The sequence below is a fragment of the Scyliorhinus torazame genome, chromosome 29 (genome assembly GCF_047496885.1).
Source record: "Scyliorhinus torazame isolate Kashiwa2021f chromosome 29, sScyTor2.1, whole genome shotgun sequence".
In the NCBI taxonomy this organism is placed as follows: Eukaryota; Metazoa; Chordata; class Chondrichthyes; order Carcharhiniformes; family Scyliorhinidae; genus Scyliorhinus; species Scyliorhinus torazame.
This window is the reverse complement of record NC_092735.1, coordinates 6,059,807-6,083,625: the sequence shown is the minus strand read 5'-3', so window position 1 is coordinate 6,083,625 and position 23,819 is coordinate 6,059,807.

The following is a 23,819-nucleotide window of genomic DNA, read 5'->3' as shown; positions in this document are numbered from 1 at the left end:
TCTATCGTGGAGGCTGTCCACGAGCTCTCTGTGGAGGCTTGTGACACTGGAGTCACTTCTTGTCCGTGCAAGGACTGCGCTCTGGAGTCTTGCGTTGCTTCTATTGTGGAGGCTGTCCACGAGCTCTCTGTGGAGGCTTGTGACACTGGAGTCACTTCTTGTTCGTGCAAGGACTGCGCTCTGGAGTCTTGCGTTGCTTCTATTGTGGAGGCTGTCCACGAGCTCTCTGTGGAGGCTTGTGACACTGGAGTCACTTCTTGTTCGTGCAAGGACTGCGCTCTGGAGTCTTGCGTTGCTTCTATCGTGGAGGCTGTCCACGAGCTCTCTGTGGAGGCTTGTGACACTGGAGTCACTTCTTGTCCGTGCAAGGACTGCGCTCTGGAGTCTTGCATTTCTGCAATTGTGGAGTCTGTCCACGAGCTTGCTGTGGAAGCTTGTGACACTGGAGTCACTTCTGGTTCATGCGAGGACTGCACTCTGGAGTCTTGCATGTCTTCTTTCATAGAGTCGGGAACGTTGAGCGGGACGTGGACCACGCTCTGTGTGGCAGCAGGGCGCTCTCCGTGTGCTTGCACCGCTCCCTGTCTGTTAATGTCAGGCTGCAGCATCATCCGGTACTGATAAGTTGGAACGTCATATCTGCTGGATTGAAGATCCTCAAATCCGAAAAATGAATCCGCATCTGCGTCGGATTCAATGTGGGGGCCGCCAATGTGCAACACGAAAGGTTCGTCCGAGTCATAGTCGTATAGGACCACGGAGCTATCATTGGGCTCGCGAGGTCCGGAAACCCTGTAAAAATCGTCATCGAAGTATTCGAGGTCGGAATCATCGGCTTGTGCGTAGGTAACTGCTTGTCGGAGGGTTCTTCGGAGGTCAAATTCATCTCCTGGGTCAATTTGCGGCACTGTGCTGTCATTCCAGGTGAGGGAAGGTTGTTTTACAGCTTTAACAGATTTTTGTTTTTTTGATTTGGGACGTTTCCCTTTTAAATTGGATTTGGGACGTTTCCCCTTTAAATTGGTGCAGTCTGGGGCCTCTGACATCCTGACGCTCGGTATGTAGCACATAGGAAGCGACTGCGCATGCTCAAATCGCTGTTCCTTTACCGATGGCCGTTTTCTTGACTGCGCATGCGCAGCATCTCGCGCATGCGCAAACGAAACTTCCGGTTCTGCGCACTGCTCGCGCAACTGTGCTAGCGTGATACCTTTAGCAAGATGGCCGCCGACCTCGACCCAGCCCTCTCTCAGGCCCGGGATTTCGGCCTCTGGGAATTCGGGCTCCGGGATCCCAGCCACGAGGTGAGTACTGCAGCTTTTCTTACCTTTACTTGCCGATTGGATTGCGTTTTCTTCACAGTACTTGGAGAATTTGTCCAGGACTGCCTGGTAATCGTACCTTTGCTGCCTCCTGAAGAACCTGAACCTTGTGAATATTTCTCTTGCCCTTGCACCGGCGGCTATCATCCAGGTCTTGGAGTTCAGCTGCCACCAGGAGCAATTCGAACATTTGCCGGAATCGCCGCCAGTTTTCGCGGAGATCGCCGTAGCACTGGAGCGGCTGCGGAACCGGGAGCTCTATCATTTTGCCTGGGCACTGCTGGTTGTCTGTGTACACTGAGGTATGCCGGCAGGTATCGATCCACTCCTGTACCATGTGGTGTTGGGTGCTCTGGTGCACAGATGAGCCAACACAGTTGTATGTGGTACAACTCTATTTTATTATAACTCTTATAATACAGTTCGTTCTGGATACTCTGCACGTGCTGTCTCACTGAGTGTGTTTGGTAACAGATGTGTCCTGGTTCTCCTCTGCAGCTAATACTGACCACCGGGGGTCGTGTCTGTGCTTTTATATCTTTCTGTCATTGGTTGTGGTGTTGTGTGTTCTGATTTGTCTGTTGGTGTGTCTATCATGATGTGTGTGTTTGAATATCATGACACAGGGTGCCGAATATGCTCGTTTCAAGCTCTATATCCTCCCTCACCCCTGTGCCCCCCTGCTGCTCGGACTGGATTTCCAGTGCAGCCACCGAAGCCTGACACTGAAGTTCGGCCGACCCTTGCCCCCCCTCACGGTGTGCTGCCTTGCGACACTGAAAGTCGCTCCCCACTCTCTATTCGCGAACCTCACCCCCGACTGTAGGTCAGTCGCCACCAGGAGCCGGCGCTACAGTGCCTAAGATACAACTTTTATCAAGTCAGAGGTCCAGCGTTTACTGGGAGAGGGGGTCATCGAGGCTAGCAACAGCCCCTGGAGAGCACAAGTGGTGGTAGTCCGGTCCGGGGAGAAGAAATAATGGTTGAGGACTACAGCCAGACCATAAACCGCTTCACGCAGCTCGATGCGTACCCCCTTCCCCGTATAGCAGAGATGGTAAATCGGATCGCCCAATACCGTGTATTCTCCACTGTCGACCTCAAATCCGCCTACCACCAGCTCCCTATCCGACCGAAAGACCGCCTCTATACTGCTTTCGAAGCAGCCGGCCGGCTCTTCCACTTCCTCAGGGTCCCCTTCGGTGTCACAAATGGGATCACCATCTTCCAGAGGGCGATGGACCAAATGGTGGACCAGTACGGACTGCGGGCTACTTACCCGTACTTGGACAATGTCGCCATCTGCGGCCATGATCAGCAGGAACATGACGCGAACCTTGAAAAGTTCCTCCAGACCGCCCGAGCCCTTAACCTGACCTACAACAAGGAAAAATGCGTCTTCCACACAACCCGACTCGCCATCCTCGGCTACGTCGTGGAAAATGGGGTCCTAGTTTGGTTTCCCCGCTTATATCCACAGCGACCGGGGTACATCGTTCATGAGCGATGAGCTGCGCCAGTATCTGCTCAGCAAGGGCATCGCCTCAAGCAGAACGACCAGCTATAACCCGCGGGGAAACGGGCAGGTGGAGAGGGAGAACGCGACAGTTTGGAAGGCTGTCCTTCTGGCCCTACGGTCGAGAAGTCTCCCAACCACCCGCTGGCAGGAGGTCCTACCCGACGCCCTACACTCCATCAGGTCACTCCTCTGCACGGCCACGAATGAGACCCCACACAACCGCTTGTTTGTCTTCCCCAGGAAGTCCACCTCCGGGGTCTCGCTTCCACCTTGGCTGATGGCTCCGGGACCTGTTCTTCTCCGGAGGCACGCGAGGAGCCATAAAACGGACCCCCTGGTCGAGAGGGTCCGACTACTACATGCGAACCCCCGATACGCCTACGTCGAGCACCCCGACGGCAGGCAAGACACGGCTTCCCTCCGGGATCTGGCACCCGCTGGTTCCCCCACTACAGACGCTCCCCCACTCCGTCAGTAGACACCGACTGTGCCCGCCCCCCCCCCCCAGCGACCCCCTCCACACTCCCCGCTGGCGCCGGCACCGCTACTCCCAGCCCCAGCTATTCCCCCTGCCCCCCGATCCTCTACCCCAACCAGACCAAAGCTCCGACCACCGTGCTCCCAGATGTACTCTCACCAAAGAAGTCCGTGTCCACCGCCCGAGCTGAGAAGGTCGACGAGGACGATCAGGCCGCCAAAAAGAATAGACTTGTGATTCCACTTCACCCCCGACGGACTTTGCTTTTCTTTTAAACAGGGAGTGAATGTGATGAATGGTTACTGTACCCTTAACATCATGTAGGTGATGCCCCTTTAAGACCGGGTTTGGAACCCTGGGGGACTCCGCCTCCGGCGCCGCCTACCAGGGAGCCGTATATAAGGTGATGCCCTGTAGGCGGCACCCAGTAAGCACGCGTCTTGCAACAGGCTAGTTCTCTGCTTATTAAAGCCTTCATTTACCATTCCACACGCCCGTGTCGTTATTGAGGGTACTACACACAGCCAGCTGTCCTAGAGATCCAGAAGTTGTCTCCTGCCATGGACCAGTTCCACTGACACACACCATAGAATCTCTACAGTGCAGGAGGCTTTTGCCCATGAAGTCTGCACCATGGGTCACAGTCTGAGGATTCAGGGTAAACCATTTAAGATGAGGAGACATTTCTTCACCCAAAGAGTGGTGAGCCTGTGGAATTCATTACCGCAGGAAGTAGTTGATGCTAAAACATTGAATATATCCAAGAGGCGACTGGATATAGCACTTGGGGAGAATGGGATCGAAGGCTATGGGGAGAAAGCAGGATTAGGCTATTGAGTTGGATGATCAGCCATGATGGTGATGAATGGCGGAGCAGGCTCGAAGGGCCAAAAGGCCTCCACCTGCTCCTATCGTCTACGTATCTATGACCCTCTGAAAGAGCATCGTACCTAGGCCCCCACCCCACCCCACCTAACTGCACAGCTTTGGACTGTGGGAGGAAACCAGAGCACCCGGAGGAAACCCACGCAGACACGGGGAGAAGGTGGATCCTCCAGTCACCCAAGGCCGGAACTGAACCCAGGCCCCTAGCGCCGTGAAGCAGCACTACTAACTCCTGTGCTGTGTCATCATGTGGCAAATATTGCAGTCTTGGCAACCTACCAAACCATTGCATTTACTGGTTACGCTTTCCGAACACAAATCAGTATCTTTGTTTATGTGGAGGCGGACATTGTACCTTGAAGTATATGATTTTGAAATATATGTTGCAAATTTAAGCAAATTCTGCATATTCATTATATCACCGCCTATAATGACAGCCATTCACATAAAATATTAATAATGTTTGTGGAACGAGATATTAAACCAAGGCCCATCCGTCGGATGAAAAAGGTTCTTTGGGGCCATTTTGGTGATTGAGCAAATGAGTTCTCCTCAATGCCCTGGTCAATATTTGTTCCTGAACAAACATTACTAAACCTGATTAACCGATCATTGAATTGTGTTGGTGGGAACAATTTTCGCGGAAATTGGCTGTTTCTTTCTACATTATCAATTATGCTACACATGTGGTTTGGTGGTATAATCTCAACTTTTGAACAGATGCTTCAGCTGGAGAATATCGTCAGTATTTTGCTTTGCTGTTTGTAAGATCTTATTTAGATCATGCAAAGTTCCCCTGGAGTTTCAATTGCCAAGTTGCGCCCGACCACAAGACAGGAACTGAGTCACCCCCTCGATGTCAAAAATCTGATCAGAATGAAATAGAAATGCTTCATCAGGCAAACTTTGGCCTTTTCTCACTCCGGTGATAAGTTGCTGCAGGTGGGAGGCTGACACCCCCTCCAATAAATAAACCGTTGGCATTTGTTATGCCCAAGTCTCAGGCTGCTGGTGGAGAGATGCATGCTGGCTTGCTGGCTTGCATGTTATCCCGATGTTGCCTTTGGGTACATTTCTGAGCTCCTCCAATTCTGACATCTCACACATCCCCAATTTTAATTGTTCCACCACTGTTGCCTTGGCTGTGCTCCGAAATCTCCTCCTTAAATGTTTCCAATTCTTTGCCCTCCTTTAAAGATGCTGTTTTAAAAACCCACCCCTTTGTTCATGTGTCCGTCCATCTCCTTCGGTGGGCAAAGTTTGATGGCTCTCATGAAGACCTTGCACTGGAAACCAGTGTTTCCACCCCATCAGCCCAAGTTACAGTCAGTCAATCACAACCTGTAAATGCAAGATCACAGGGAGCCCGGCAAACCATGTCCATATGTTTTGGTCATGCCCGGCACTGGAGGGGTTCTGGAGAGGAGTGGCGGGAGCAATATCTCAGGTGGTGAAAGTCCGGGTCAAGCCAAGCTGGGGGCTAGCAATATTTGGAGTAGTGGATGAACCGGGAGTGCAGGAGGCGAAAGAGGCCGGCATTCTGGCCTTTGCGTCCCTAGTAGCCCGGCGAAGGATCTTGCTAATGTGGAAGGAGGCGAAGCCCCCCAGCCTGGAGGCCTGGATAAATGATATGGCTGGGTTCATAAAGTTGGAGAGGATTAAGTTCGCCTTGAGAGGGTCTGTGCAGGGGTTCTACAGGCGGTGGCAACCGTTCCTAGGCTATCTCGCGGAGCGTTAGAGGAAGGTCGGTCAGCAGCAGCAGCAACCTTGGGGGGGGGGGGGGGAGGGGGGGGGGGATGACGTCCTGGGAGGGGGGGGGAGGGGGGGGGGGAAAGGGGGGACTGCCTGGGAGGGTGGATGAGCAAGAGATAACATGAAGGGTTGGGGAAACTGGCACGTACGGGTGAGGGCCAGTGTACAAAGCTGTGTAAATATATCATTTTGCCATGTATATATCTTGCTCTGCGCGATTTCTCGGTTTTTTGTTACGAGGTGGGGGGGTGGGGGGTTATTGTTTGTAAGGGAGAAAAATTGTGTTAAAAACTTGGATAAATATATATATTTTTGAAAAAAGTAAATGCAAGATCAGACTAACAGAAACACTTCAATTTCCAACGGGCCAGTCCCATTCGCTATTGACCTCCAAAGTTACAATGTCCATCTCCAGATAAATTAAGACACCAATTCTGTTCTGAAGACGTTTTTTTTTAATTTTAGAGTACTCAATTGTTTTTCCCCCAATTAAGGTGCAATTTAGTGTGGCCAATTCACCTGCCCTGCACATCTTTGGGTTGTGGGGGTTGTCATGTGAGAGTAACCTTTAAGAAATGGATGTTTATAAATGGGGGTGTATATAAATATCTGTAGTGAGAGTACCTTTAAGAAATGGGCGTTTATTACTGCAGTGATGTCAGAGAGTGGGTGGAGCTGGGCTGTCTGTCGGCTTTTTACTTTTGTTTTAGGCTGTTTGCTGCAGGGTGTTTTAGTTTCATTTTCAGTGTTGGAGCTGAAGCCAGACCAAGCAGGTGTACTGCTGTTCTCTCTGCCATCAAAAGACTATCTCTTCATCATTTGGTGAATTCAGAATTTTAAATGTTTTCAGTAGTGACTTTAACCTGATGTGCTTCTGTTGACGGTTTTGTTTTTAAGTCGTATGACTATTAATAGGAAAGCTTAAAGGATTACTTAGTGTTGTAAATAACAACGAAGGGGGTTGTATTTGAATTAATGGTTGCTAAGATGTTCACTATGTTTTAAAAGGTTAACTTGAGTTCATAGAATAAACATTGTTTTGCTTTAAAAAATACTTTTCCATTTCTGCTGTCCCACACCTGTAGAGTGGGCCGTGTGCTCCCCATACCACAATCTATTAAAAGTTGTGGATCAGGTGAACTCCATGAAACACTTTGGGGTTCTCTAAGCCCTGGCCCATAATAAATTGTGGGCTGAAGGGGGATAATCTAGTGGATTGGTTTAGGGAATTTAAAGACAGTGAGGGGTGAGCATATTGTGGGTGCTTTTCCGGTGTGGTATTTCAGTTTAAGTGGGGAGTGTGTTGTGGACAATGGCTCTTTCAGAGGCTCTGAAGTTTTTGGGGGTGGAGACGGACACACGCTGTACCTTATTGACAGAGTCTAAAAGCAGACTGTTGGATTTGGCAAAAACATTGCAGTTAACATTACCTGACAAAAGGTGAAAAGATGAGGTCAGTATGGCGGTGGTTAAGCATTTAAAGTTGCCTGAGATACAGTTTGACTCATTGGAAATAGCAAAAATTCAGTTGCAAATTAAACAAATGGAACATGAGAAAGAATTAAAGCAGCTTGAATACGAAAGAGAGAGAGAGGAAAAAGAAAGAGAAAGAGAGAGAGAGGAAAAAGAGAGAGAAGAAAGGAAAACAGAAAGAATAGCCCTAGCAGAACAAAAAGAAAGAGAAAGGGAGATACAGATCAGGGAAAAAGATAAAGAGAGGGAGTTTGAACTTCAGAAAATGGCCATGAAACATGACAGTCAGTTAAAATTGCAGACGTAAAGGGAAACGTACAGTTGGATGATAGTGATGAGGATAGGGAGAAAGAGCGTCAAAGTCAAAGGCTTGGTGGGGATCTTTTTAAATATGACCAAGCATTGCCAAGGTTTGATGAGACAGAGGTAGAAGACTTTTTCATTTCATTTGAGAAGGTAGCTAAACAAATGAAATGGCCACAGGACATGTGGGTATTACTGATTCAAACAAAGCTGGTAGGTAGAGCTAGTGAAGTGTTTGCATCACTACCGGAGGAGGTATCTGGGACGTAGGAGGAGGTGAAAAAATCCATCTCAGCTGCATATGAACTAGTGCCTGAAGCTTACAGACAAAGGTTTAGAAATTTAAGGAAAGAATTTGGTCAAACATACATGGAGTTTGAAAGGATCAAACAGAGTAATTTGATAGGTGGATAAGGGCTTTGAAAATAGACCAAACGTATGAAGCTCTCGGATAAATTATACTTTTGGAGGCGTTTAAAAATTCAATTCCTAATGTAGTGAGAACTCATGTGGAAGAGCAGAGGGTTAAAACTGCGAGATTAGCAGCAGAAATGGCAGATGATTATGAATTAGTTCATAAATCAAAGCTTGGTTTCCGACATCAGTTTCAGCCGGTGAGAGATAGAAACTGGGGCCATGAGAAATACTCAAGTGGTAAAAGTAAAGGTGATCTGATGGGAGATAATAAGGAGAGTGTACCTCAGATTAAAAAAGAAATCCAGGAGGGTGGAGAAGAAATGAAAGTTTCAAATGTTTTCACTGTAATAAACTAGGCCATGTGACTTCCGGTTGCGGCTATGCGGAGCTAAGTCGCACATTCGGCAGCTCCCGCACAAAACGGACATTTGGGCTCTTTTCAGGGCCCCCAATGGCATTTTTTTGACGTTTCCCGCTGTGGGAAGGAGAGTACAATAGTTCCCCGTCAGTATATGGCTTTTACCAGGAGCGGGGCGACTAAAAAAGTGGTGGTGGACCCGAAGAAGGTGCGAGGGAAGAAGAACAAAATGGCGGCGGGCGGGGACCAGGCAGCGTGGATGCAGTGGACGCAGGAGCAACAGGAGGTTATCCAGCGCTGCTTTCGGGAGATTAAAGCGGACCTGCTTGAGCCGATGAAGGCTTCTATCGATAAGCTGCTGGAGACACAGACGGCCCAGGGGGTGGCGATCCGCGAGGCCCGACAAAAGATCTCCGACAACGAGGACGAGATCTTAGGCCTGGCGGTAAAGGTGGCGGCGCGCGAGGCGCTCCACAAGAAATGGCAGGAGCGGTTCGAGGAGATGGAGAATCGGTCGAGGCGGAAGAATCTGCGGATTCTGAGCCTCCCGGAGGGGCTGGAGGGGCCGGACGTGGGGGCCTATGTGGTCACCATGTTAAACTCGCTGGGAGCGGGGTCCTTTCAGGGGCCCCTGGAGCTAGAAGGGACCCATAGAGTGTTGGCGAGGAGGCCCAAGGCTAACGAGCCTCCGCGGGCGGTGCTGGTGCGGTTCCATCGGTTCGTCGATCGGGAGTGTGCGCTCAGGTGGGCCAAGAAGGAGAGGAGCAGCAGGTGGGAGATCGCGGAGGTTCGGATATATCAGGACTGGAGTGCGGAGGTGGCGAAGAGGAGGGCCGGGTACAATTGAGCGAAGGTGGTGCTGCACAGGAAGGGGGTGAAGTTTGGCATGTTGCAGCCGGCGCGACTGTGGGTGACCTACAAGGACCGGCACCATTATTTTGAGTCTCCGGAGGAGGCGTGGGCCTTTGTTCAGGCCGAGAAGCTGGACACAGACTGATGGTCGGGATGGGCGTTTGGGGATTGCGATGGATATGTTACTTTTTGAGGGGGGGTCCTTTGCCCTTGTTTTTTTTCTGGTTCGGTGAGGGTGGTTAGGGCGGGTTGGGCACTATTTTGGTTGGGTTGGTCGGGGGGCTCTTGGAGGGGGGTAAGCAAATGGAACAGAGGTGGATGGCCGGCAGTGTGATGCGGCCCCGCGGGGGTGGGGGAGGCCCGAGTCGGGGGTGAGGGGACTGGGCCTGAAAAAGGAGCTGCGTCAGAGGTGGCGGGGCCGAGTAGGTGGAAAGCGCGGGCTTTTTCCCGCGCTGAAGACTGGAGGGGGCGGGGCTGCGGCGGGGAAGCGAGGGTTGTTTCCCGCGCTTGGGATGGAAAGGGGAGGTGGAGAGCCTGCGGATGGGGAATGGAAGAGGAGGGTGTGGTAGTATGCATTAGGGGTCATGTGGGACTGTGAAGCCGTGATGCTATTGGCTGACAGATCCCGGGTCCTGGTTGGCTGTTGATCCCTAGCTCCACCCTGAAGGCGGAGTATAAGAACCTGGGCTTCTCCCCGCAGCTCCAGTCTGTTGCTGAACTGCGGGGAACAAGTCACGCTTAATAAAGCCTCATCGACTTCATCTCTATTCGTCTCTCTCGTAAGTCATTGTGCGCTACAATTTATTAAGCATGCTTAAAGGACTATGGAGCTCAGGATCGCCCCGGAATGCCTGCGGATCAGCCCCCACGCAGTGAACGCGGCAGCAGTTTTTAAACACTGGCAGACTTGTTTCGAAGGCTACCTCAGAACGGCCCCCGGCCGGATCACAGAAGACCAGAAACTACAGGTCCTGCACTCGAGGGTAAGCCCGGAAATTTACCCTCTCATCGAAGACGCAGAGGATTTCCCGACGGCGCTCGCAGCACTAAAGAGCATCTATGTTCGCCCAGTGAACCAGATCTACGCACGCTACCAACTCGCAACGAGACGGCAAAGTCCCGGAGAATCGCTAGAGGAGTTCTACGCCGCGCTGCTAATTTTGGGACGGGCCTGCGGCTGCCCGCCGGTAAACGCGACTGAACACATGGACATGTTAATTCGCGATGCGTTTGTGGCAGGTATGAACTCTCCCCAAATCCGCCAAAGACTTTTAGAAAAAGAGTCGCCAGGACTCTCAGAGGCACGGGCCCTTGCAGCCTCCCTAGATGTGGCCTCGCAAAACGCCCGCGCGTACGGCCCCGACCGCGCGGCAGCCCCTTGGGCTCCGTGGACCCCCGTCGCGACAAACCCCCCCCCCCTCACAGGCTTGCGCGGTTAAGACGCCAGATCATCCCGGGGGGGCCCGCTGCTATTTCTGCGGGCAGGCGAAACACCCCCGGCAGCGCTGCCCGGCCCGGGCAGCGACTTGCAAGAGCTGCGGGAAAAAGGGCCATTTCGCGGCTGTGTGCCGGTCCCGGGGGGTCGCCGCTGTCCCCGGAGAAGAAAGAGTCCAGCGCATCCCAAACGCTCCCCAACCCCCCCAGCGCCCCATGTGCGACCCGCGGGCGCCGCCATTTTGGGTCCCGGCCACCACGAGGGGAGGATGGGCGCCGCCATCTTGTGACCCCCCAGCCATGTGCGATGCATGGGGGTGGCCATTTTGTCCACCCCCGGCCGCGTGCGATTCATGGATGCCGCCATCTTGGATGACAACAATGGACCCCAGCATCGACGGCTCCACGGGGTTCGAGGAAGACGCTGAAGCACTACGACGACATCTGGCCTCGGTGACGCTGGATCAAGCACGGCCCCGGACGCTCCAGACGACGACAACAACGGTGCTGATCAACGGACACGAGACACCATGCCTGGTCGATTCCGGGAGCACAGAAAGCTTCATCCACCCCGACACGGTAAGACGCTGTTTTTTGACCATCCGTCCAAGTACGCAAAAGATTTCCCTAGCTGCAGGATCCCACTCCGTAGAGATCAAAGGGTTCTGCATAGTGACCCTAACGGTGCAAGGAAGGGAGTTTAAAAACTACAGGCTCTACGTCCTTCCCCAACTCTGCGCGCCCACATTACTGGGATTAGATTTCCAGTGCAACCTGCAGAGCCTAACGTTTCAATTCGGCGGCCCAATACCCCCACTCACTATCTGCGGCCTCGCAACCCTCAAAGTTGCACCGCCATCCTTGTTTGCAAACCTCACCCCGGATTGCAAACCCGTCGCCACTAGGAGCAGACGGTACAGCGCCCAGGACCGGACATTTATCCGGTCCGAAGTCCAGCGGTTGCTGAAGGAAGGCATAATCCAGACCAGCAATAGTCCCTGGGGAGCACAGGTGGTAGTAGTAAAGACCGGGGAGAAGCAAAGGATGGTCATAGACTATAGCCAGACCATCAACAGGTACACACGGTTAGATGCGTACCCTCTCCCCCGCATATCCGACATGGTAAATCGGATTGCCCAATATAAGGTCTTCTCCACCGTGGACCTCAAGTCCGCCTATCACCAGCTCTTCATCCGCCCAAGTGACCGCAAGTACACAGCCTTCGAGGCAGACTATAGTGGGGGCTGATCCTCAGGCATTCCAGGCATTTCCCCTCCCTCACTGCTCAAAAGCCCTAAAACGCTGCCTGGGGTTCTTTTCATACTACGCCCAGTGGGTCCCCCAGTACGCAGACAAGGCCCGCCCCCTAATATAGACCACGACCTTCCCTCTGTCGACAGAGGCTTGCCAGGCCTTCAGCCGCATCAAAGCGGATATCGCAAAGGCCACGATGCGCGCCATCCCTCCCCTTCCAGGTCGAGAGCGACGCCTCCGACGTAGCTCTAGCGGCCACCCTTAACCAAGCGGGCAGACCCGTGGCCTTTTTCTCCCGAACCCTCCACGCCTCAGAAATCCGCCACTCCTCAGTGGAAAAGGAAGCCCAAGCCATAGTGGAAGCTGTGCGACATTGGAGGCATTACCTGGCCGGCAGGCGATTCACTCTCCTCACTGACCAACGGTCAGTAGCTTTCATGTTCGATAATGTTCGATAATGCACAGCGGGGCAAAATTAAAAATGACAAGATCGAGCTCTCCACCTTCAACTACGAGATCTTGTACCGTCCTGGAAAGCTGAACGAGCCGTCCGATGCCCTATCCCGCGGCACATGTGCCAACGCACAAATTGACCGTCTCCAAACCCTCCACGAGGACCTCTGCCACCCGGGGGTCACTCGGCTCTACCATTTTATAAAGTCCTGCAACCTCCCCTACTCCGTGGAGGAGGTCCGTTCTGTCACCAAGAACTGCCACATCTGCGCAGAGTGCAAACCGCACTTTTTCAGGCCGGATAGTGCGCACCTGATCAAGGCTTCCCGCCCCTTTGAACGCCTCAGTCTGGATTTCAAAGGGCCCCTCCCCTCCACCGACCGAAACACATACTTCCTGAACGTGGTGAACGAGTACTCCCGTTTCCCTTTCGCCATCCCCTGCCCCGACATGACAGCGGCCACAGTTATTAAAGCCCTTAGCACCATATTCACACTGTTCGGTTGCCCCGCATACGTCCATAGCGACAGGGGGTCCTCCTTCATGAGTGACGAGCTGCGCCAGTTCCTGCTCAGCAAGGGCATAGCCTCGAGCAGGACGACCAGCTACGACCCCCGGGGGAACGGGCAAGTAGAAAGGGAGAACGGCACGGTCTGGAAGGCCGTCCTACTGGCCCTACGGTCCAGGGACCTCCCAGTTTCACGGTGGCAGGAGGTCCTCCCGGACGCTCTCCACTCCATCCGGTCGCTGCTGTGTACCACCACTAACCAAACGCCCCATGAGCGCCTCCTTGTCTTCCCCAGGAAATCCTCCTCCGGAACGTCATTGCCAACCTGGCTGGCGGCCCCAGGACCCATCTTGCTCCGGAAACATGTGCGGGCGCACAAGTCGGACCTGTTGGTCGAGAGGGTTCATCTCCTCCACGCGAACCTGCAGTACGCCTACGTGGCGTACCCCGACGGCCGACAGGACACGGTCTCCCTGCGAGACCTGGCACCCGCCGGCAACATGCACACCCCCCCCGACACCGATCACCCCCTCCCTGCCACCGGCGCACCCCGAGACCGCCCCCTTCCCGGGAAGATCGGTCCTCCTCCCATGTCCGACCAGGAGTGAAACAGAAGCAGACACCGTAAAGCTCCCGGAGACGACAACGCGGGAACAAGCACCTGCACCACCACCGGGGCTGAGGCGATCGACAATGAAGACCAGACCGCCCGCTCGACTCGTGGCATCGGTGTAACACAAGAATGTTGTGGACTTTAACGAGAATGTACTTTTTCCTCTTACGAATATTGTAAATAGTTCACAAACCCTGTACATAGCCCAATGTAGGGCAAAGTGTAGGGCATTGAAAGGACATGCCAAAAATGTTCTCCTCCCAGGACCAGCCTTGTAAACCCCTACCACCATGCGAAGCACCACCCCGCCGGGTTCATTTTTAACAAGGGGTGAATGTGGTAGTATGCATTAGGGGTCATGTGGGACTGTGAAGCCGTGATGCTATTGGCTGAAAGATCCCGGGTCCTGGTTGGCTGTTGATCCCTAGCTCCGCCCTGAAGGCGGAGTATAAGAACCTGGGCTTCTCCCCGCAGCTCCAGTCTGTTGCTGAACTGCGGGGAACAAGTCACGCTTAATAAAGCCTCATCGACTTCATCTCTATTCGTCTCTCTCGTAAGTCGTTGTGCGCTACAGAGGGTGTGTCACACAATGGGAGGAGTCGAAGGAGAGGCGGGAGTGGCCGGGGTCAGCAGGAGTCAGCTGACTTGCGGGAGTGCAATGGGGGGAGAAAAGCAGCTAGGAGGGGTCCTAGGCGGGTGGGGGGTGGGGGGGGGGCTCGAGTTGCTGCTGCTATGGTCAAGGGGGAGCTGGAGCGAGTGGGGGGGGGGTCGAGACCGGGGTATGCCGCCGTGGGGAACGGCCCGGGGGTGGGGTGCGGGCGTGTGGCTGGCCGAGGAGGGGTTATGGCTAGTCGGCGGGGGAGGGGGGCGGGTAGCCCCCTGATCCGGCTGACAACCTGGAATGTAAGGGGACTGAATGGGCTGGTTAAGCAGGCCCGTGTGTTCGCGCACCTGAAGGGGCTGAAGGCGGATGTGGTCATGCTCCAGGAGACACACCTGAAGGTGGCAGACCAGGTAAGATTGAGGAAAAGGTGGGTCGGTCAGGTGTTTCATTCGGGGCTGGATGCCAAAAATCGAGGGGTGGCGATCTTGGTGGGAAAGAAGGTGTTATTCGAGGCGTCGAGCATTGTGGCAGATAATGGCGATAGGTACATAATGGTAAGTGGTAAGTTGCAGGGAGAGAGGGTGGTACTGGCCAATGTGTATGCTCCGAACTGGGACGATGCGGGTTTTATGCGGCGCATGTTGGGTCGGATCCCAGACTTGGAAGTGGGGGGCCTGATAATGGGGGGAGACTTTAACACGGTGTTGGATCCGGCACTGGATCGCTCCAGGTCTAGGACGGGTAGGAAGCCGGCGGCGGCTAGAGCGTTGAGGGGGTTTATGGACCAGATGGGAGGGGTGGACCCTTGGAGATTTGCAAGGCCGGGGGCTAGGGAATTTTCATTCTTCTCACATGTCCATAAGGCTTATTCCCGGATCGACTTTTTTATTTTGAGCAGGGCACTGATAGCGAGAGTAGAGGATACCGAGTACTCGGCGATAGCCATTTCGGACCACGCCCTGCATTGGGTGAACTTGGAGCTGGGGGAGGAGAGGGACCAGTGCCCGCTGTGGCGCTTGGAGGTGGGGCTGTTGGCGGATGAGGAGGTGAGCGAGTGGGTCCGAGGAAGCATAGAGAGATACCTGGAGGCCAACGACAACGGGGAGGTCCGAGTGGGGATGGTATGGGAGGCACTGAAGGCGGTGGTGAGGGGAGAGCTGATTTCTATTAGGGCCCACAAGGAGCGGAGGGAGCGGGGGGAGAGGGAGAGGCTGGTGGGGGAGATGGTGAGGGTAGACAGGAGGTATGCGGAGGTGCCCGAGGAAGGTTTGTTGAGGAAGAGGCTAGCCTCCAGGCCGAATTCGACCTGGTGACCACCAGGAAGGCGGAGGTGCAGTGGAGGAAGGCCCAGGGGGCGGTCTACGAGTATGGGGAAAAGGCAAGTCGGATGCTGGCGCATCAGCTTCGGAAGCGGGACGCAGCTAGGGAGATCGGGGGAGTTAAGGACAGGGGCGGGAGCGTGGGGCGGAGTGGGGTTGGCATCAATGGAGTCTTCAGGGACTTCTACGAGGAATTGTACCGATCTGAGCCCCCACGGGAGGAGGGAGGGATGGGCCGTTTCCTGGACCAATTGAGGTTTCCAAAGGTGGACAGGTGGCGGGATTGGGGGCCACGATTGGGCTGGAGGAGCTGATCAAAGGGATAGGAAGTATGCAGGCGGGGAAGGCACCGGGGCCGGACGGTTTCCCGGTCGAGTTCTATAAAAAATATATGGACCTGTTGGGCCCGCTGTTAGTTAGGACCTTCAATGAGGCAATGAGGGGGTGCTTTGCCCCCGACGATGTCCCAGGCACTGATCTCCTTGATCCTGAAGCGGGACAAGGATCCCCTGCAATGTGGGTCTTACAGACCGATTTTCTTGCTAAATGTAGATGCCAAGGTGCTGGCGAAGGTCTTAGCCACGAGAATTGAGGATTGTGTGCCGCAGATCATCCATGAAGACCAGACGGGGTTTGTGAAGGGGAGACAGTTGAACGCGAATGTGCGGAGGCTTTTGAACGTTATTATGATGCCGGCGAGGGAGGGGGAGGCGGAGATAGTGATGGCGATGGACGCTGAGAAAGCCTTCGATAAGGTAGAGTGGAGGTACCTGTGGGAGGTGCTGAAGAGGTTTGGGTTTGGGGAGGGGTTTGTCTGGTGGGTTAGGCTGTTGTACGAGGTCCTGATGGCCATGAACAAGAGGAGGTCTGAGTACTTTCAGTTGCACCGAGGGACGAGGCAGGGGTGTCCCCTGTCCCCCCTGCTCTTCGCACTGGCGATTGAACCCATGGCTATGGCATTGAGGGAGTCGAGGAACTGGAGGGGGTTGGTGCGGGGTGGGGAGGAGCATAGGGTGTCACTCTATGCGGACGACTTGCTGCTATATGTGGTGGACCCGGTGGGGGGAATGCCGGAGGTAATGAGGATCCTCAGGGAGTTCGGGGATTTCTCAGGGTACAAGCTCAACATGGGGAAGAGCGAGTTGTTTGTGGTTCACCCAGGGGACCAGGAGAGGGGGATTGGCGAGCTCCCACTAAAAAGGGCGGAGAGGAGCTTCAGGTATTTGGGGGTCCAGGTGGCCAGGAGCTGGGGGGCCCTGCATAGACTTAATTTCACGAGGCTGGTGGAGCAAATGGAGGAGGAGTTCAAGAGGTGGGACGCGTTGCCGCTGTCCTTGGCGGGTAGGGTGCAGTCAGTTAAGGTGACGGTGCTTCCAAGGCTTTTGTTCCTGTTTCAATGCCTCCCCGTGTTTATCCCGAAGGCCTTTTTTAGGCGGGTCAACAGGAGCATAACGGGGTTTGTGTGGGTACGAGGGTGTTCCTGGAGCGGAGTAGAGATAGGGGGGGACTGGCACTGCCCAACCTCTGTGGGTACTACTGGGCCGCCAATGCGACGATGGTGCGCAAGTGGGTGATGGAGGGGAAGGGGGCTGCATGGAAGAGGCTGGAGACGATGTCCTGTGTGGGTAGAGTCTGGGGCGCTGGCAACGGCGCCGCTGCCGCTCCCTCCAATGAGATGTACCATGAGCCCGGTAGTGGCGGCTGCCCTCAAAATCTGGGGGCAGTGGAGGCGGCACAGGGGGGAAGTTGGGGCCTCGGTGTGGACCCCAATATGGGGGAACCACCAGTTCGTCCCAGGGAGGACAGTTGGAGGGTTTTCGGGGTGGCACAGGGCAGGGATACAAAAGTTGGGGGACCTGTTTGTGGACGGGAAGTTTGCGAGTCTGGGTGAGCTGGAGGAGAAGTGCGGGCTCCCCCCCGGGGAACACCTTCAGGTACTTACAGGTAAGGGTGTTTGCCAGACGGCAGGTGGTGGAATTCCCGCGGCTACTGCCACACACAGTACAGGACAGGGTGCTCTCGGGGGGGTGGGTGGGAGTGGGGAAGATCTCGGAAACTTACCAGGTGATGCAGGAGGAGGAAGAGGCCTCGGTGGTGGAGTTGAAAGGTAAGTGGGAGGAGGAGTTGGGGGAGGAGATCGAGGAAGGGACGTGGGCAGATGCCCTTGGGAGGGTGAACTCTTCCTCATCGTGCGCGAGGCTCAGCCTCATACAGTTTAAGGTGCTGCACAGGGCACACATGACGGGGACAAGGATGAGCCGGTTCTTTGGGGGTGAGGACAGGTGTGTTAGGTGCTCAGGGAGCCCAGCAAACCACACCCATATGTTCTGGGCATGCCCAGCGCTGGAGGAGTTTTGGAAGGGCGTAGCGAGGACGGTGTCGAGGGTGGTAGGATCCAGGGTCAGACCGGGCTGGGGGCTCACAATATTTGGGGTTGCAGAGGAGCCGGGAGTGCAGGAAGCGAAAGAGGCTGGTATTCTGGCCTTTGCGTCCCTGGTAGCCCGGCGGAGGATTCTTCTTCAGTGGAAGGATGCGAGGCCCCCAAGCGTGGAATCCTGGATCAGCGATATAGCGGGGTTTATTAAATTGGAGAGGGTGAAATTCGCCTTGAGAGGGTCGGTACAAGGGTCAGGCAGTGGCAACCGTTCTTAGACTTTCTGGCAGAACGATAAACATTGGTCAATGGCAGCAGCAGCTTGGGGCGGGGGGGGTTTACTTTATTTATGTTTATTTACACTGGGGGATCTGAGGGGGTGTATATATTTGCTATGTTGGCTTTGTGTTAAGTTGGGGTGTTAATTTATTATTTATGCACTGAGGGGAGGGGGGTATGGAGGGTTGTTTTTTGACTGTTTTGTATTTAACACTGTTGGGTTCCTTTTTCATTTTGATATTGATATTCTGTGAAAACCTTAATTTAAATAAATTATTTTTAAAAAAATAATAAACTAGGCCATGTGAAGTCACAGTGTTGGTGGTTGAAGAAAAGCACTGTGAAGGCTGATGTGGTAAAACAGGATAAGACAGTGGGGTTTGTTAAAGTGGTAAAGGAAAGCCCAAGTGAAGCGAAGGAGGTGCAAATGAATGTCCAGCCTGATCAAGAGGTGATTGATAAGAAGGTGCCAGATCTCTTTAAAGAATTTACTTGTGTGGGTAAAGTTTAGTCATGTGAATCAGGAGGAGCAGGTAAAGAAGTCACAATTTTAAGAGATACAGGAGCTAGTCAATCTTTAATGGTAAGAGATGAGGAGTTATGTAGTTTGGGAAGAATGTTGCCAGAAAAGGTGGTGATATGTGGAATTCAGGGTGAGAGGAGTAGCGTTCCATTATATAAGGTAAGGTTGGAAAGTCCAGTGAAGAGTGGTGAAGTGGTAGTAGGAGTAATAGGGAAACTATCTTGTCCAGGAACACAGTTTATCTTGGGTAATGATATAGCTGGTTCGCAGGTGGGAGTGATGCCTACTGTGGTTGATAAGCCTGTGGAAAATCAGTCAACTGAAGTGTTGAAGGACGAATATCCTGGGATTTTTCCGGATTGTGCAGTAACAAGGTCGCAAAGTCACAGGTTAAGACGAGGAGAAATCAAAGAGTGAAGATGAAGTTGAAGTGCAATTATCAGAAACGATTTTTGATCAGATGGTTGAAAAAGAACAAGAACAGGTGGAGGGCGAGGCGGATATTTTTAGTTCAGGAAAATTGGCGGAATTACAACAGAAAGATGTAGAAATAAAACGGATATATCAGAAAGCATATACGGAAGAAGAATCTGAGTGTGTACCAGAGTGTTATTACCGTAAAAATGATGTCTTGATGAGAAAATGGAGACCTGTACATATGCAGGCAGATGAAAAGTGGGCAGAAGTTCATCAAGTAGTATTGCCGGTCGGGTATAGCAGGGAGGTGTTGCGAGTTGCACATGAGGTACCAGTGGGAGGTAATTTGGGAATAAGGAAAACTCAAGCCAAAATCCAGAAACATTTTTATTGGCCTGGACTACATAAAGATGTAGTTAAATTTTGTCAATCATGTCACACATGTCAAGTGATAGGGAAATCTCAAGCAGTGATAAAACCAACGCCCTTAATACCCATTCCAGCATTTGAAGAACCTTTTACAAGGGTCTTAATTGATTGCGTAGGACCGCTTCCTATAACAAAAAGTAGGAATCAATATCTTTTGACTATAATGAATGTGCCTGATGGGATCTACCCCAGAATACTGAAGGAGGCTGGAGAGGAAATTGCTGAGACCTTGACAGAAATCTTTGGATCCTCACTGTCTTCAGGTGATGTCCCGGAGGACTGGAGAATAGCCAATGTTGTTCCTTTGTTTAAGAAGGGTAGCAAGGATAATCCAGGGAACTACAGGCCAGTGAGCCTTACTTCAGTGGTAGGGAAATTACTGGAGAGAATTCTTCGAGACAGGATCTACTCCCATTTGGAAGCAAATGGACGTATTAGTGAGAGGCAGCATGGTTTTGTGAAGGGGAGGTCGTGTCTCACTAACTTGATAGAGTTTTTCGAGGAGGTCACTAAGATGATTGATGCAGGTAGGGCAGTGGATGTTGTCTATATGGACTTCAGTAAGGCCTTTGACAAGGTCCCTCATGGTAGACTAGTACAAAAGGTGAAGTCACACGGGATCAGGGGTGAGCTGGCAAGGTGGATACAAAACTGGCTAGGTCATAGAAGGCAGAGAGTAGCAATGGAAGAATGCTTTTCTAATTGGAGGGCTGTGACCAGTGGTGTTCCACAGGGATCAGTGCTGGGACCTTTGCTGTTTGTAGTATATATAAATGATTTGGAGGAAAATGTAACTGGTCTGATTAGTAAGTTTGCAGACGACACAAAGGTTGGTGGAATTGCGGATAGCGATGAGGACTGTCAGAGGATACAGCAGGATTTAGATTGTTTGGAGACTTGGGCGGAGAGATGGCAGATGGAGTTTAATCCGGACAAATGTGAGGTAATGCATTTTGGAAGGTCTAATGCAGGTAGGGAATATACAGTGAATGGTAGAACCCTCAAGAGTATTGAAAGTCAAAGAGATCTAGGAGTACAGGTCCAAAGGTCACTGAAAGGGGCAACACAGGTGGAGAAGGTCGTTAAGAAGGCATACGGCATGCTTGCCTTCATTGGCCGGGGCATTGAGTATAAGAATTGGCAAGTCATGTTGCAGCTGTATAGAACCTTAGTTAGGCCACACTTGGAGTATAGTGTTCAATTCAGGTCGCCACACTACCAGAAGGATGTGGAGGCTTTAGAGAGGGTCCAGAAGAGATTTACCAGAATGTTGCCTGGTATGGAGGGCATTAGCTATGAGGAGCGGTTGAATAAACTCGGTTTGTTCTCACTGGAACGAAGGAGGTTGAGGGGCGACCTGATAGAGGTCTACAAAATTATGAGGGGCATGGACAGAGTGGATAGTCAGAGGCTTTTCCCCGGGGTAGAGGGGTCAATTACATGGGGGCATAGGTTTAAGGTGAGAGGGGCAAGGTTTAGAGTAGATGTACGAGGCAAGTTTTTTACACAGAGGGTAGTGGGTGCCTGGAACTCGCTGCCGGAGGAGGTGGTGGAAGCAGGGACGATAGTGACATTTAAGGGGCATCTTGACAAATACATGAATAGGATGGGAATAGAGGGATACGGACCCAGGAAGTGTAGAAGATTGTAGTTTAGTCGGGCAGCATGGTCGGCACGGGCTTGGAGGGCCGAAGGGCCTGTTCCTGTGCTGTACATTTCTTTGTTCTTTGTTCTTTGGGAGTACTGACGCTCCAGTACCAAATTAAGCAGCGCAATAACCAATTGGGGTCAACAATCACAGGCCAACCAGTGGTCCTTGTGTGGTCCCAGTGGCCCATTGTCTCATTTAGGGTGTTCCCAACTTTTAAAAAAAATTTAGAGTACCCAATTCTTTTATTTCCAATTAAGGGGCAATTTAGCGCGGCCAATCCACCTGCCCTGCACATCTTTGGGTTGTGGGGGCGAAACCCACGCAGTCACGGGGAGAATGTGCAAACTCCACACGGACAGCGACCCAGGGCCGGGATCGAACCCGGGTCCTCGGCGCCGTGAGGCCGCAGGGCTAACCACTGCGCCACCGTACTGGCCGCGATTCTGATTTACAGGAATTTAATTATAATCCCACAGATGACTGAGGCACCATTGGCTTCTCAGTCAAGGGTGTATATCAATTATCTGAATCTATGGCTCCTCGCACACTAAGCAGGATTACAACATAGCGGTAATGTCACTGGGCTTGTAATCCAGAGGCCCAGGCTAACGCTCTGGGGACACGGGTTCAAATCCCAACAAGGCAGCTGGAGGAATTAAAATTCAATTAATAAGTTAGCTCAGAGGAGAAAATCTGGAACGTAAAGCTAGTCTCTGAAACGGTGACCATGGAACTGTCATCGGCTGTTGTTAAAAACCCAGCTGGGTCACTAATGTCCTTTAGGGAAGGAAATCTGCCGTCCTTACCCGGTCTGGCCGACACGTGACTCCAGATTCATGCGGTCGACTCTTAGCTGCCCTCTGCAATGTCCGAGCAAGTCGCTCATTTCAAGGACAATTCGGGATGGGCGACAAATGCTGATCTCATCAGCGGCGCCCACTTCCCACTTTGATCCTTCAGTCCAGTCGCTGGAGACAATGGCCCAGGCAGCCCAATGGAGGGGCTAATGGAGGGGCCCAGCTGAGAGACCTGCTCTTCCTTTCCGGAATGTTCTGCTGTCAGCTGCAGAGTTTTACCATCCCCTTTCCCCGTTTTTCATTGCGGTGTTAATGTAAGCCTACTTGTGACAATAATAAAGATTATTATTTTTATTATTAATCCCAGTTTATCTCCTGAATTGTTCAGAAGACGCTCCCTTACCAGGGAGGGTTCGCAGTGGGAGAAATCAGCCAACTCACCCGTGATCATCGCCTCTGGCAGGATATTAGCGCCCTGCGATGGAAGGGGAGCCGTAACCCCTGGATGCAGGTTAGAAAGGCCATTTGAGAACAGAAGGCGGCATCGCAACCAAGCACCGTCACAACCTCAAAGAATCCCGACAGTGCAGAAGGAGGCCATTCGGCCCATCGAGTCTACACCGACCCTGTGAAAGAGTACTTCAACTAAACTCACTCCCCATCCCCATCCCATTAACCCCTTAATCGAACCTACACATCTTTTTGGACACCAAGGGGCAATTTATCACGGCCAATCCACCTAACCCGCACATCTTTGGACTGTGGCGCAGTGGGTTAGCACTGCGGCCTCACGGCGCCGAGGTCCCAGGTTCGATCCCGGCCCTGGGTCACTGTCCGTGTGGAGTTTGCACATTCTCCCCGTGTCTGCGTGGGTTTCGCCCCCACAACCTAAAGATGTGCAGGGTAGGTGGATTGGCCACACTAAATTACCCCTTAATTGGAAAAAATGAATTGAGCACTCTAAACTTAAAACAAAATAAATCTTTGGACTGTGGGAGGAAACCGGAGCACCCGGAGGAAACCCACGCACACACGGGGAGAACGTGCAGACTCCACACAGACAGTGACCCAACGGGGAATCGAACCTGGGACCCTGGCGCTGTGAATCAACAGTGCTAACCACTGTGCTACCATGCTGGAGACACTGACACTTCACCCAGCCTTGCAATGAGAGCCAAGGGGAAAGGGAAGAAGCTGAAAATGAGGGACTGAGGCAGACACGCTGCAATGAATCTGTAAGCTCTCTCTCCCCGTCCTCCGACTCCAAAATACCGTGAGCTGGCGGGGAGGGGGGGGGCTCAGTGGAAGATTACAGCATTGAAAGACGTCTGTTAGGCAAGGACGTTGAAGGTCGCAGGCCAGTGTGAGTAAGAACCGGATACAGATGCGCTGTGAGCTAACATGAATGGTAGAACAGACAGTCGGAACATTTCTTTGTTCTTTGTTCTTTGTTCTTTGTTCCAGAGGCCATTCCAGTACGTAATATTACAGCTAAAAAGATTGTGGAGGAGTTACTTAAATTCTTTACTAGTGTTATGGGCCAGGGTTTAGAGAACCCCAAAGTGTATCATGGAGTTCACCTGACCCACAACTTTTAATAGATTGTGGTATGGGGAGCACACGGCCCACTCTACAGGTGTGGTGCAGCAGAAATGGAAAAGTATTTTTTAAAGCAAAACAATGTTTATTCTATGAACTCAAGTTAACCTTTTTAAAACACAGTGAACATCTTAGCGACCATTAATTCAAATACAACCCCCAAAGAATACAACACTAAGTAATGCTTAATAACTTCCCAAACAACA